At 39.9% G+C, this 12,985-nt stretch overlaps 1 protein-coding gene across 4 annotated transcripts in view; it reads left to right on the top strand.

Moving 5' to 3' along the window:
• DDX10 (DEAD-box helicase 10) overlaps positions 1 to 12,985 on the top strand; it is a 653,321-nt gene that overhangs the window by 366,100 nt on the left and 274,236 nt on the right. The window lies entirely within an intron of this gene.

Here is a 12,985-nt window from a genome sequence, read left to right as displayed (position 1 = left end):
CAGTGATGATAGAAAAATAAAAAATAAAAATAAACCATAAAGGACCTAGATCTCCCAGAAGGAAAGAAATGGGAGAAAGGGGTAGAAAATAATATTTGAGGGGGCTGGGTGGTGGCATACTTATTTAAGTGCATATATCCCCATGTGCAAGGATCCAAGTTTGAATCCTCGATCCCAGCCTGCAGAGAGAACACTTCATGAGTGGTTAAGAAGGTCTGCAGATGTCTTTCTTTCTCTCTCTCTGTCTCCCCTTCCCTCTCAATTTCTCTCTGTTTTTCTCAAATAAAGATAAAAAGCAGAAAGAAAAAATAATGTGGAAAGGGAGTCGGGGGGGTAACGCAGCGGGTTAAGCGCACGCGGCACAAAGTTCAAGGACTGCATAAGGATCCTGGTTCGAGCCCCTGGCTCCCCACCTGCAGGAGAGTCGCTTCACGGGTGGTGAAGTAGGTCTGCAGGGGTCTATCTTTCTCATCCCCTCTCTGTCTTCCCCGCCTCTCTCCTTTTCTTTCTGTCCTATCCAATAACAGCAACAGTTATGACAATAATAACAACTACAACAAGCACAACAACAAGGGCAACAAAATGGGAAAAATAGCTTCCAGGAGCAATGGATTCGTAGTGCAGGCACCGAGCCCAGCAATAACCCTGGAGGCAAAAAAAAAAAGTGGAAAAAGTAGCTTCCAGGAACTGTGGATTCATAGTATCAGCACCAAGCCCCAGCGATAATCCTGGTGGCAATTAAAAAAAAAATATATATATATATGAGGGAATAATGACCAGATTCTTTCCGAGCCTATGGAAGGAGTCAGAAATAGATACAGGAGTCTAGAGAGTTCAAGTAAGATGAATTCAGAGGTATCCACACCAAGACATATAATTTAAATGACAAATGTTAAAGCTAAAAACAGAATCTTAAAAGTATCAAGAGAAAATCAGTTTAGGAGCCCAGGCAGTGCTCACATAGTATGTAGCGCAAGAATCCTGGTTTGAGCTCCCAGCTCCCCACCTGCAGGGGGTCGCTTCATAGGCAGTGAAGTAGGTCTGCAGGTGTCTATCTTTCTCTCCCTCTCTTTCTTCCCCTCTCAATTTCTATTTGTCATATAAGTTGGCTGCAGGAGCAGTGGATTCCAAGTGTTAGCACTGAGCCCCAGTGATAACCCTGGAGAAAAAAAAAAAAAGGAAAGCAGTTTATCTCATACAGGAGATCTCCCTCATAAGATTGTCAACATATTTTTCAATAGGAACTTTTGAGGCCAGAAGAGAGTGGCATGACAGAGTCAAAGAACTGAAAGGAAAAAAATAATAAGCCTCCAACCAAAAATTCTTTAAGGCTGGAAGATAGAAGCTTGTTTGATAGGACATTGTCTTGTTATTCATGTAGCCAGGTTCAAACCCTGGCACCACTTGAGAATACCACAGACACAGAAAGAATCTTTGGTCCTGTGGTGTTTCTTTCTATCTGAAATTAAAAAAAAATTAAAAATGAAAACAGTTTAACAAATAATCAAGAATTTGTTGAGGGCAGAGGATAGATAGCATAATGGTTATGCAAACAGACTCTCATATCTGAGGCTCCAAAGTCCCAGGTTCAATCCTCTGCACTACCATAAGCCAGAGTTGAACAGTGCTCTGATTAAAAAAAAAAAAAAAATTGTTGTCTTCCTTCCTTCCTTCCTTCCTTCCTTCCTTCCTTCCCTTCTTCTCCACTTCCTCCTTCTTTTTCCTTCTTTTTTTGCCTCCAGGGTTATTGCTAGGGCTCAGTACCTGCACTACAAATCCACTGCTCCTGTGGCCATTTTTAAAAAAAAATTTATTGGATAAGACAGAGAAATTGAGAGGGGAGGGAGAAAGAGAGAGGGAGAGAGAAAGATGTATATCACTGCTTGTGAAGTGACACCCTCCGCCCCCCACAGGTAGAAGCCCTGGGCTTAAACTGGGATACTTGAACTTTGTACTATTTTTTTTTTTAGATGCAAACTTTTTTTTATTTAAGAAAGGAGACATTAACAAAATCATAGGATGGGGGGCTACAATTCCACACAATTCCCACCACCCAATCTCCATATCCCATCCCCTCCCAATAGCTTTCCCATTCTCTATCCCTCTGGGAGTATGGACCCAGGGTCGTGTGGGTTGCAGAAGGTGGAAGGTCTGGCTTCTGTAATTGCTTCCCCGCTGAACATGGGCGTCGATCCATACTCCCAGTCTGCCTCTCTCTTTCCCTAGTAGGGTGGGTCTCTGGGGAAGCAGAGCTCCAGGACACATTGGTGGGGTCTTCAGTCCAGGGAAGCCTGGCCGGCATCCTGATGGCATCTGGAACCTGGTGGCTGAAAAGAGAGTTAACATACAAAGCCAAACAAATTGTTGAAGAATCATGGACCCAAAGGTTGGAATAGTGCAGATGAAGTGTTGGGGGGTACTCACTGCAAACTCTAGTGTACTACTGCTTTCAGGTATATATTTTGCCCTGGTTTATGGATACGTGTGAACATATGCTCTATCTCCTGGAACCTGGTCTATATCTAGGTTTTGAGACTTTGTTAGGAAGTGAACCACCTGGGATGGAATTAGAGAATACTATGAAAGGAAAGGTCTCACCTGAGTAATGAAGCTGAAGGGTTGTCATTCCACACCTGAAGTCTCTGGACACAGTCTGAAGTGAAGCATGTTGAGGTGGCACTCGTTGTGTTGATTAGGTTGCAATATTATTTGATAAGAATTGGGAGAAGCATATGGGAAAGTGGACCCTACCCTAGGGTCCCAGGACTGGTGTATGTTTAGGCTCTATAGTGGAAATGTGAGGTTTCTGCTGTCTTAGGGTTCAAGAAGACAATGGATAGTTATTCTTTTTTTTTTAAATTTTTTATTTAAGAAAGGATTAATGAACAAAAACATAAGGTAGGAGAGGTACAACTCCACACAATTCCCACCACCCAATCCCCATAACCCACCCCCTCCCATGATAGCTTTCCCATTCTCTAGCCCTCTGTGAGCATGGACCCAGGGTCGTTGAGGGTTGCGGAAGGTAGAAGGTCTGGCTTCTGTAATTGCTTCCCCGCTAAACATGGGCGTTGACTGGTCGGTCCATACTCCCAGTCTGCCTCTCTCTTTCCCTAGTAAGGTGTGTCTCTGGGGAAGCTGAGCTCCAGGACACATTGGTGGGGTCTTCAATCCAGGGAAGCAATGGATAGTTATTCTTATCATCACATTATTTGGTAATTGGGTTAACTTTGAGAAGTCCCTTTGTTAGACATACAATCAATTTTCCCCCTCTCTTAATTAAATAGTGATTTATATGACTACAATTTAATAGGAGTGTACATAAACACCATTCCCACCACCAAAAGATTGTGTCCCATCCCACCCACCGCCCCCACCCCACTGCCGGCACTGGAAGCCGCATGTCCACCCTCCCCCTCACCACAGGGTTTTTACATTGGTGCCCTACTTTCAATTTAGTCAGTTCCTACTTTTAGTTTCCCTTTCTGATCTTCTTCCTCAACTTCTGTGGATGAGTGGGATCATCCCATACTCATCTTTATCTTTCTGACTTAGCTCACTCAACATAATTCCTTCTAGCTCTGACCAAATGGGTCAGAGAAGGTGGGTTCATTGTTCTTAGTAGCTGCATAGGAACTTTGTACTATTATGCTTAACCTGGTACACCACTGCCAGCCTCCTCTTCATCTCCTTCTTCCCGCTCTTCCTCTTTTTCCTCTCCTCCTCCACTTTCTTTTAAATGTTTTATTTACTTGTTTTTTTTAGTGAGAGGAAGATAAGGAGAGAGACCTGAGCACTGCTCAGCTCTGGCTTATGGTGGTGCTGGAGGTTAATTTGTTTTCTTTTTTGTCATCGTCAGACTTTACCCTCTCTCTGTTTCAGCCTTTTCCTTCTTATTTTTTTCAAGTAGGGAGAGAGAGGGAGAGACATCACAGCACCAGCATTTCCTTTAGTGCTGCTGTACTTCCATGTGAAATACTGGAACCTGATAATTGAGATGAGTTCAATTTACTGTAACATCTCTATGAAAAATAGAGCTAACAGGCTGGGAGAATAATAGCCTTCATTGCTTAGTTTCCTGATAACACTTGGAGTTCCTCTTTCAATTATATATAGAATATTTCCTTTGTTACTATTTATGAATATATTAACATTAGTTTGGAAGGAAAGGGATAGGAGAAGACGAATTTTAAGAAAAAGTACAACGTGCTATTTCACCAGCGATTTTTTTATATATGTATATCTCAAACATGACTTTGAACAGCAAACTCTTTCCAACACAATTAAGAGTGTTTTACTCAGTACGGTTCCCATTTGGTTTTAAAAAGCATTAGTGCTTGAGTGAACACTGAATGGCTGTACTGCAAAATGAAAATAAGTAGCTAATCACTTCTGGATCATGTCTAACAACTCGTGGCTATTACCATTGAAAACTACCACTGGGATAGGGAGCGGCTGTGTAATGAGAACAGCTGCACTGCACCACGAAGATTGACTCCTGTTGGCTTTAAACACTTAATAAATATGTACTGAATGAGTATGGATGGAAAACCGGGATATCTGTCCTTTGCACTGTATCCCAACGTGGGTGTGCTTGTGAGGACCCTGACTCAAAGGCACATGCAGCCAAGAACACCCAAGTGCCTTCTCTTCTCCCTCTGCATTCGTGATTGAAGGGTTTGCTGAGTGCTCTGGGCAAATGCAGGCTTTTCCCACCTAGATGATTGGTGGTGTTTTTTTCACATTCATTTCAAAGGGATGCTGTTCATTGCAGTGTGGTCTTGGTTGTTGTTAATTTTAGTTGGTAAGAATAGGAATCGTGTTGGGGAAGAGGAATGAGAGCAAGGATGGGGAGAAGGTGTGAATCACAGGACAGGACCCTGTAAGCGCAAGAAAAGAACAGGGTGTGAATAGTGAGCTTTCCCTCTCTTGAGAGTTGATTATAGCAGGATCTCTGGCCTCTCCAGATACAGGCTAACCCTAGCCTTGTCTCTGACTTCACTTACATGAAGTTATGCCTTGTTTTTCAATTACATTATTCTCTGAAGAATAGGAAGCTGGCCTTGGAAAGTGGTTCAGCAACTGAGCACAGGGCTTGAAGGCTTCAAGTCCTGCTTTGAGCCTTGGAACTGTGTATGCTAGAGTAATGCTTTTTCTTACAAGTAAACAAATCTTAAAAAAAAAAAATCCATATCATCCTTCACACTTATTTTTTTCAGCCTGGGCTGCATCTACATACAATCTTCTCTGTCTCTTTCTAGAACTCTTTCCTAGTGTTTAGCTCAAATCTACATCTTCCTGATTCTGTTAGGCAGAAGTTGTTCCTCAACACTTGGTGTCATTCTTCAGTTACTTATTGTACCTTGCCAGTTAGATAAATGGTCTCATACTGTTTGCATTTCCTGCTTTTGATGTCATCCACCTGGATGTGTAGCTGTAGTTTAATGGCTTCCCTGCTGCAGAATGCTCTACAGTATGAAGGTGCCACAGTTCATTTATTTTCCTGGGGATGTACATTTATGTTACTTTCACTTGTTGCTCTTTACTCACATAACACTTCTAATGTACTTGTGCAGGTGTTTCTTGGGTACATATTTAAAAGTGGAATTGTGGTTCATAGAGTCTGTACAATTCCAGAGTTAAAGGTAATGTGTGGGAGTCGGGCGGTAGCGTAGCGGGTTAAGCGCAGGTGGCGCAAAGGGCAATGACCGGCATTAAGGATCCCGGTTCAGGCCTCCGGCTCCCCACCTGCTGGGGAGTCACTTCACAAGCAGGTCTGCAGGTGTCTATCTTTCTCTCCCCCCCCCCATCCTCCCCTCCTCTCTCCATTTCTCACTGTCCTATCCAACAACGATATCAATAACTACAAGAAAGCATCAAGGGCAACAAAAGGGAATAAATAAATATTAAAAAAGGTAATGTGACCCCCCTAAAGGATTAGATTCAGTTATAATCCCCATGAATATAAAACCCACCAATGTATGATGATTCTCATCGTCTTGCATCCCCACCCAAAATTAATACTGTTAGAGGTTTTATTTTTTGTTCTCTTCGTGTCTGACTATGTAAAACTGCATTTTCTTTTTTGCAGTGAAAGCTTGCCTGATTATTGATATGGTTGGCAATGTTTTTAGGTATTTCTGATCATTGCTTTCTATAATGTAGCCCTTTTTTCCAATTTGGTTATGACTTTCTTATGGATATTTATAAATTTATTGTAGAGTATGGATATACTCTTTTGTGGACTACATGTTTTATAGCTGTTTGTCCTACCTTGTTACTTAAAAAAAACACTTCTAAAATAACAACTTTTGCCTAACAAAATATCACATTTGTCACAGTGATACATAGTAATCATTTTCTTTGTGACTTTTATGTCTTGCTCAAGTTCATAGGGATATTCTTTTCTGTGGCTGAAGGTTTTGAAGTGATAAATTCTACAGTTATAATCTACTTGAAACTGAAGTTTGTATATGGAGGGAAGGGGTCAAGTTATTTTTTCCTCTACAGGGATAACAAATTGTAATACTATCAGATTTAAAGTAAAGTCACTTCTCCCACCAATTTTTAGCGTTACCTTTCTTCATATGTTGGGATATGATATATGAATGACTCTTTCTGAGCTTTGTGTTGACCCATTGGCCTTTTTGTCTTTTCCTGTACCAATGTCATGCCAACTCCATTACTATAACCTACTAGTAAGCTTTGGTATTTTTTTTTAAATTTATTTCTTTATTGGGGAATTAATGTTTTACATTCAACAGTAAATACAATAGTTTGTACATGCATAACATTCCCCAGTTTCCCATATAACAATACAACCCCCACTATGTCATTTATCATCCTTCATGGACCTGTATTCTCCCCACCCACCCAGCCCAGAGTCTTTTACTTGGGTGCAATATGCCAATTCCATTTCAGGTTCTACTTGTGTTTTCTTTTCTGATCTTGTTTTTCAACTTCTGCCTGAGAGTGAGATCATCCCATATTCATCCTTCTGTTTCTGACTTATTTCACTCAACATGATTTTTTCAAGGTCCATCCAAGATTGGCTGAAAACGGTGAAGTCACCATTTTTCACTGCTGAGTAGTATTCCATTGTGTATATATACCACAACTTGCTCAGCCACTCATCTGTTGTTGGACACCTGGGTTGCTTCCAGGTTTTGGCTATTACAAATTGTGCTGCCAAGAACATATGTGTACACAGATCTTTTTGGATGAATGTGTTGAGTTCCTTAGGATATATCCCCAGGAGAGGAATTGCAGGGTCATAGGGTAGGTCCATTTCTAGCCTTCTGAGAGTTCTCCAGACTGTTCTCCACAGAGGTTGGACCAATTGACATTCCCACCAGCAGTGCAGGAGGGTTCCTTTGACCCCACACCCTCTCCAGCATTTGCTGCTGTTACCTTTTCTGATGTGTGACATTCTCACAGGAGTGAAGTGATATCTCATTGTTGTCTTGATTTGCATTTCTCTGACAATCAGAGACTTGGAGCATTTTTTTCATGTGTTTCTCAACCTTTTGGATCTCTTCTGTGGTGAATATTCTGTCCAAGTCCTCCCCCCATTTTTGGATGGGGTTATTTGTTGTCTTGTTGTTGAGTCTGGCAAGCTCTTTATATATGTTGGTTATTAAACTCTTGTCTGATGTATGGCATGTAAAGATCTTCTCCCATTCTGTGAGGGGTCTCTTGGTTTGGGTAGTGGTTTCTTTTGCTGTGCAGAAGCTTTTTAATTTGATGTAGTCCCATAGGTTTATACTTGCCTTAGTCTTCCTTGTAATTGGATTTGTTTCATTGAAAATGTCTTTAAAATTTATGCAAAAAGAGTTCTGCCAATATTTTCCTCTAAGTATTTGATAGTTTGTGGTCTAACATCCAAGTCCTTGATCCACTTGGAATTTACTTTTGTCTTTGGTGAAATACAGTGATTCAGTTTCATTCTTCTGCATGTTTCAACCCATTGTTTCCAACACCATTTGTTGAAGAGACTCTGCTTTCCCCATGTAATAATCTGGGCCCCTTTGTCAAAGATTAGATGTCCATAGGTGTGGGGCCTCATTTCTGGGCTCTCAATTCTATTCCACTGGTCAGTGTGTCTGTTCATGTTCCAGTACCAAGCAGTTTTGATGACAGCAGCCCTATAATATAGTTTGAGATCTGGGAGTGTGATGCCTCCGGTTCTGTTCTTTTTTTTCAAGATTGTTTTGGCAATTCTAGGTCTTTTCTGGTTCCAGATAAACATTTGTAGCATTTGTTCTATTCTCCTAAAAAATGTGCTTGGGATCTTGATGGGGATAGCATTAAATTTGTAGATGGCTCTGGGTAATATATTCATTATGATGATGTTAATTCTTCCAACCCATGAACATGGAATATCTTTCCACTTCTTTGTGTCTTAATTTCTTTGAGTAGTGACTCATAATTTTCAGTATACAAGTCTTTCACTTCTTTGGTTAGGTTTACTCCTAGGTATTTTATTGTTTTTGTTGCTATAGTAAAAGGAATTGATTTCTGGATTTCAATTTCTTCTAACTTAGTGTTTGCATAGAGGAATGCCACTGACTTTTGTATGTTAATTTTGTAGCCTGACACCTTACTGTATTGCCTGATGATTTCCAAAAGCTTCTTGCTGGATTCCTTAGGATTTTCCATGTATACTATCATGTCATCTGCAAATAAGGAGAGTTTGACTTCTTCTCTTCCAGTCTGTATCCCTTGAATTCTTGGCTCCTGCCTGATTGCTATGGCAAGAACTTCCAACACTATGTTGAATAGTAATGGTGATAGTGGGCAGCCCTGTCTAGTACCTGATCTGAGTGGAAATCCAGTTTTTCACCATTGAGTATGATGTTGGCTGTAGGTTTGTATATATAGACTCCACTATCTTGAGGAATTTTCCATCTATTCCCATTTTTTGTAGTGTTTTGATCATAAAGGGATGTTGTATTTTGTCAAAGGCTTTCTCTGCATCTGTTGATATGACCATGTGGTTTTTGGTCTTGCTTTTGTTGATGTGGTGGATCACATTGATTGATTTACGTATATTGAACCAACCTTTCATGCCTGGGATAAACCCCACTTGGTCATGATGAACAATCTTTTTGATATACTGCTATATCCAGTTGGCTAGAATTTTGTTCAATATTTTAGCATCTATGTTCATCAGAGATATTAGTCTATAGTTTTCTTTTTTGGTTGTGTCCCTGTCTGCTTTTGGTATCAGGGTGATGTTGGCTTCATAGAAGCTGGCAGGGAGTATTCCAGTGTCTTCAATCTTCTGGAAGACTTTTAAAAATAGAGGTATTAGTTCTTCTTTAAAGGTTTTGTAGAATTCATTTGTAAAACCATCTGGTCTAGGACTTTTATTTTTGGAGAGATTTTTGATAACTGCTTCAATTTCATTAGCTGTGATGGGCCTGTTCATGTTATCCACTTCCTCTTTACTTAGTTTTGGAAGTTGGTAGGTATCTAGGAAATTGTCTATTTCTTCCAGGTTCTCTAGCTTGGTGGCATATAGTTGTTCGTAGAAGCTTTGCATGATATGTTGAATTTCTGTGGTGTCTGTTGTGATATCTCCTCTTTCATTTACTATCCGATTTATTTGGGTCTTCTCCCTTTTTTGTTTTGTGAGTCTGGCTAAAGGTTTGTCAATTTTGTTTACTCTTTCAAAGAACCAACATTTACTTTCGTTGATATTTGTATGGTTTTCCTATTCTCAATGTTATTTATTTCTGCCCTAATTTTAGTGATTTCTGTCCTTCTGGTTGCTTTAGGGTTCCTTTGTTGTTCTTCTTCTAGGTCTTTAAGATGTGCAATCAGGCTGTTTATTTGTGCTTTTTCTTGTTTCCTAATGTGTGCTTGTATAGCTATGAACTCTCAGTACTGCCTTTGCTGTGTCCCAAATATTTTGATAGCTTATGTCTTGATTTTCATTGAAGTCTCGAAACATTTTGATTTCTTCCTTTATTTCCTCTTTGACCCAGTAGTTGTTAAGGAGCGTACTGTTGAATTTCCACATTTTGGGACTATTACTAATCTTTTGTTGATTGTTAAGTGTTAGTTTAATTTCACTGTAGTCTGAGAAGATGCTTGGGATGATTTCAATGCTTTTGAATTGGCTAATGCTGTCTTTGTGGCCTAACATATGGTCTATCCTTGAGAATGACCCATGTGGATTTGAGTATACTGTGTATTCCAGTTTCTTGGGATGAATGACTCTGAAAATGTCCAATAGTTCTAGTTTATCTATCTCTTCATTTAGCTCCCTTATGTCTTTATTGATTTTCTGCCTGGATCATCTTTCAAGTTGAGAGAGTGGGGTGTTGAAGTCCCCTACTATGATTGTGTTACTGTTAATATATTGCTGTAGCTCTTTCAGTAGAAGTTTGATGTATTTAGATGGCTTCTCATTGGGTGCATAGGTGTTAATAATTGTTAAGTCCTCTTGATTGACTGATCCTCTGAGCATTAAGTAGTGTCCATTCCTATCTTTTTTAATCTTATCTATTTTAAAGTCTATCATGTCAGATATGAGAATAGCTGCTCCTGCCCTTTTTTGTGGGACATTGGCTTATATGATAGTTTTCCATCCTTTCACTTTAAGTCTGTGTTTGTCTTGTTGAGTTAGGTGGGTTTCCTGTAGACAACATATCGTTGGGTTGTGTTTTCTGATCCATCTTCCTACTCTGTGTCGTTTAATAGGTGAATTCAGGCCATTGACATTTATTGATATCAAAGATTGAAGATATTTTAACGCCATTCTTGTAGAGTTTTAGAGTGTTTTGATATATGTCCTATTTGTGGTGGTCTGGTTGTTTATAGGAGACCTTTCAGAAATCTTTCAGGGCAGGCTTGGTGATGATTGATTCCTTCAACTGTTGCTTGTCTGAGAAGGTTTTGATGCCTCCATCTAGTCTGAATGACAGTCTAGCAGGATATAGCTTTCTTGGCTGAAAGCCTTTCTCATTGAGCACTCGATAGATATCTTGCCATTGTCTTCTGGCCTGTAGTGTTTGTATGGAGAAGTCTGCTGCTAATCTTATGGGTTTTCCTTTGTAGGTGACTCTTTGTTTTTCTCTTGCAGCCTTCAGAATCCTTTCTTTATCCTTATTCCTTTCCATTCTAAGTATGATATGTCTTGGTATCTTTAGGTCTGGGTTAATTCTGTTTGGGACCCTCTGGGCTTCTTCAATTTTTATATCTTTGATGTTGTCTAGACTAGAGAAGTTTTCAGCTACTATGGCCTGGAAAATGCTTTCTTCCTCTCCATCTCTTTCTTCCTCTGGTATGCCAATAATGCGTATATTGTTTCTTTTGAAGTCATCCCATAGGACTCTGTTGTTGTTTTCAGCATCTCTTAATCTCTTTTTGAGATCTCTTACTTCTTTTTTAAGTTGTCTCTAATTCATCCTCAATCTTGCTAATTCTGTCTTCAGCCTCATAGATTCTATTCTCTCTGCCCTCTGCTGTTTTCTGGAGTTCATCTATTTTGTTGCCCTGCTCTGATACTGTTTTAGCTTGTTCAGCTAGTTGAATTCTCAGCTCAGCGATTTCAGCTTTCAGCTCTCTAATAACCAAGAGCTAATTAGTATTTTCTTCCATATTCTCATTTGTAGTTCCTGCATTTCTGATTACATTTTTTTCAAATTCTTTACTCACTCCTGTTATTATTTCCTTAGCTAATGTTTGGATGTTGAACTCGTTATTTTGTGCTTCACCCTCTGGAGGACTTTTAGCTGGATTCTTGTCCTGGTTCGATTCTCCAATATTTTTTTTTGTTGTTTTAACCATTTTATATATTATGTTATGAGTTCCCTTTATCAGTACTTTTCAAATTATTGATCACTATTGCCTGGATTGACTTGTGTCTAAGTAAATTAAAGGGTTCACAGTGGTGGAAGTTAACAGTTATTTCATTCCCTGAGTTGGAGCTCAGTGGTTTAAAAGCCTCTTTTTTTTTTTCCTTCCCTGTAGGCTATGGGAGCCTGAGGGCTTTTAAACTATCAATAGGCTTCTTGGCTTAATCACTGACTCCTGACCAAGAGATAAAGCAGGGTGTGGCAGAGATAATACAGTGGTTATGCAAAGAGTCTTTCACAGCCCCTCAGCTATGACACTGAGGTATAGGTCTTCTGAGTTTCCTGGTTAGATCTCTGTCCCCTGGTGTCCCTTCCTGTCGCTGCTCCAGATTCGGTGATTTACTGGGTTTGTGTGGTCATTCTAGTCCTGTCTTGTTTCGGTCCTTGGTGGTCTCCTTTGGTATTCCTAGTTGATCTGGGAGAGGAGAGGAGAGGAGAGGAGAGGAGAGGAGAGGAGAGAAAGAGATCTGCTGCTCGTAGCTCCGCCTCCGGAAGTCCAAGCTTTGTTATTTCATAGTGTTTTCTTCTTCCTTTTTCTCAGGTCTATTTTGGATTTTTGTTTCTATTTAAGTTTTAGAATTAGCTTACTAATATCCATAAGACAGAAATTAAGCACACATTAAAATATTGATTGGAATTACATTAAAACTATAGATTAATTTGGAAGAACTGATAGCTTATTGAATTTTCCTGTGAGCATACATCTTACTGTGACTTGAATCTTTATTCTGTGTCTTTCAATAGAATTTTATTAGTTTTTTTTATCATAAAGTCTTGCATGCTTTTTGTTAGATTTGTTCCTAGGTGATTTTGTTTTTTTGTTGCTATCGTAAAGATCATTTAAAATTACTTTTTTGGGGGCACTGGATGGTGGCTCATTGTGTTAAACACACATAGTATGAAGTACAAGGACTAGTGCAAGAATACCACTTCAAGCCCCCGGTTCCCCACCTATGGGTGGCAGCGGTGGTGGGGGCATAGGGCTTTGCTTCACAAGTGGTGAAGCAGGTCTGCAGGTGTCTATCTTCTATCTCTCCCTCCTCTCTCAATTTCTCTCTATCCTATCCAATAAAAATGACCACCAGGAGTAGTGGATTTGTAGTGCCAAAAGGCACTGAGCC

The sequence above is a fragment of the Erinaceus europaeus genome, chromosome 20 (genome assembly GCF_950295315.1).
Source record: "Erinaceus europaeus chromosome 20, mEriEur2.1, whole genome shotgun sequence".
NCBI classification, from domain to species: domain Eukaryota; kingdom Metazoa; phylum Chordata; class Mammalia; order Eulipotyphla; family Erinaceidae; genus Erinaceus; species Erinaceus europaeus.
The sequence above is the reverse complement of the archived record's forward strand: the minus strand, read 5'-3'. Positions and strand labels throughout refer to the sequence as shown.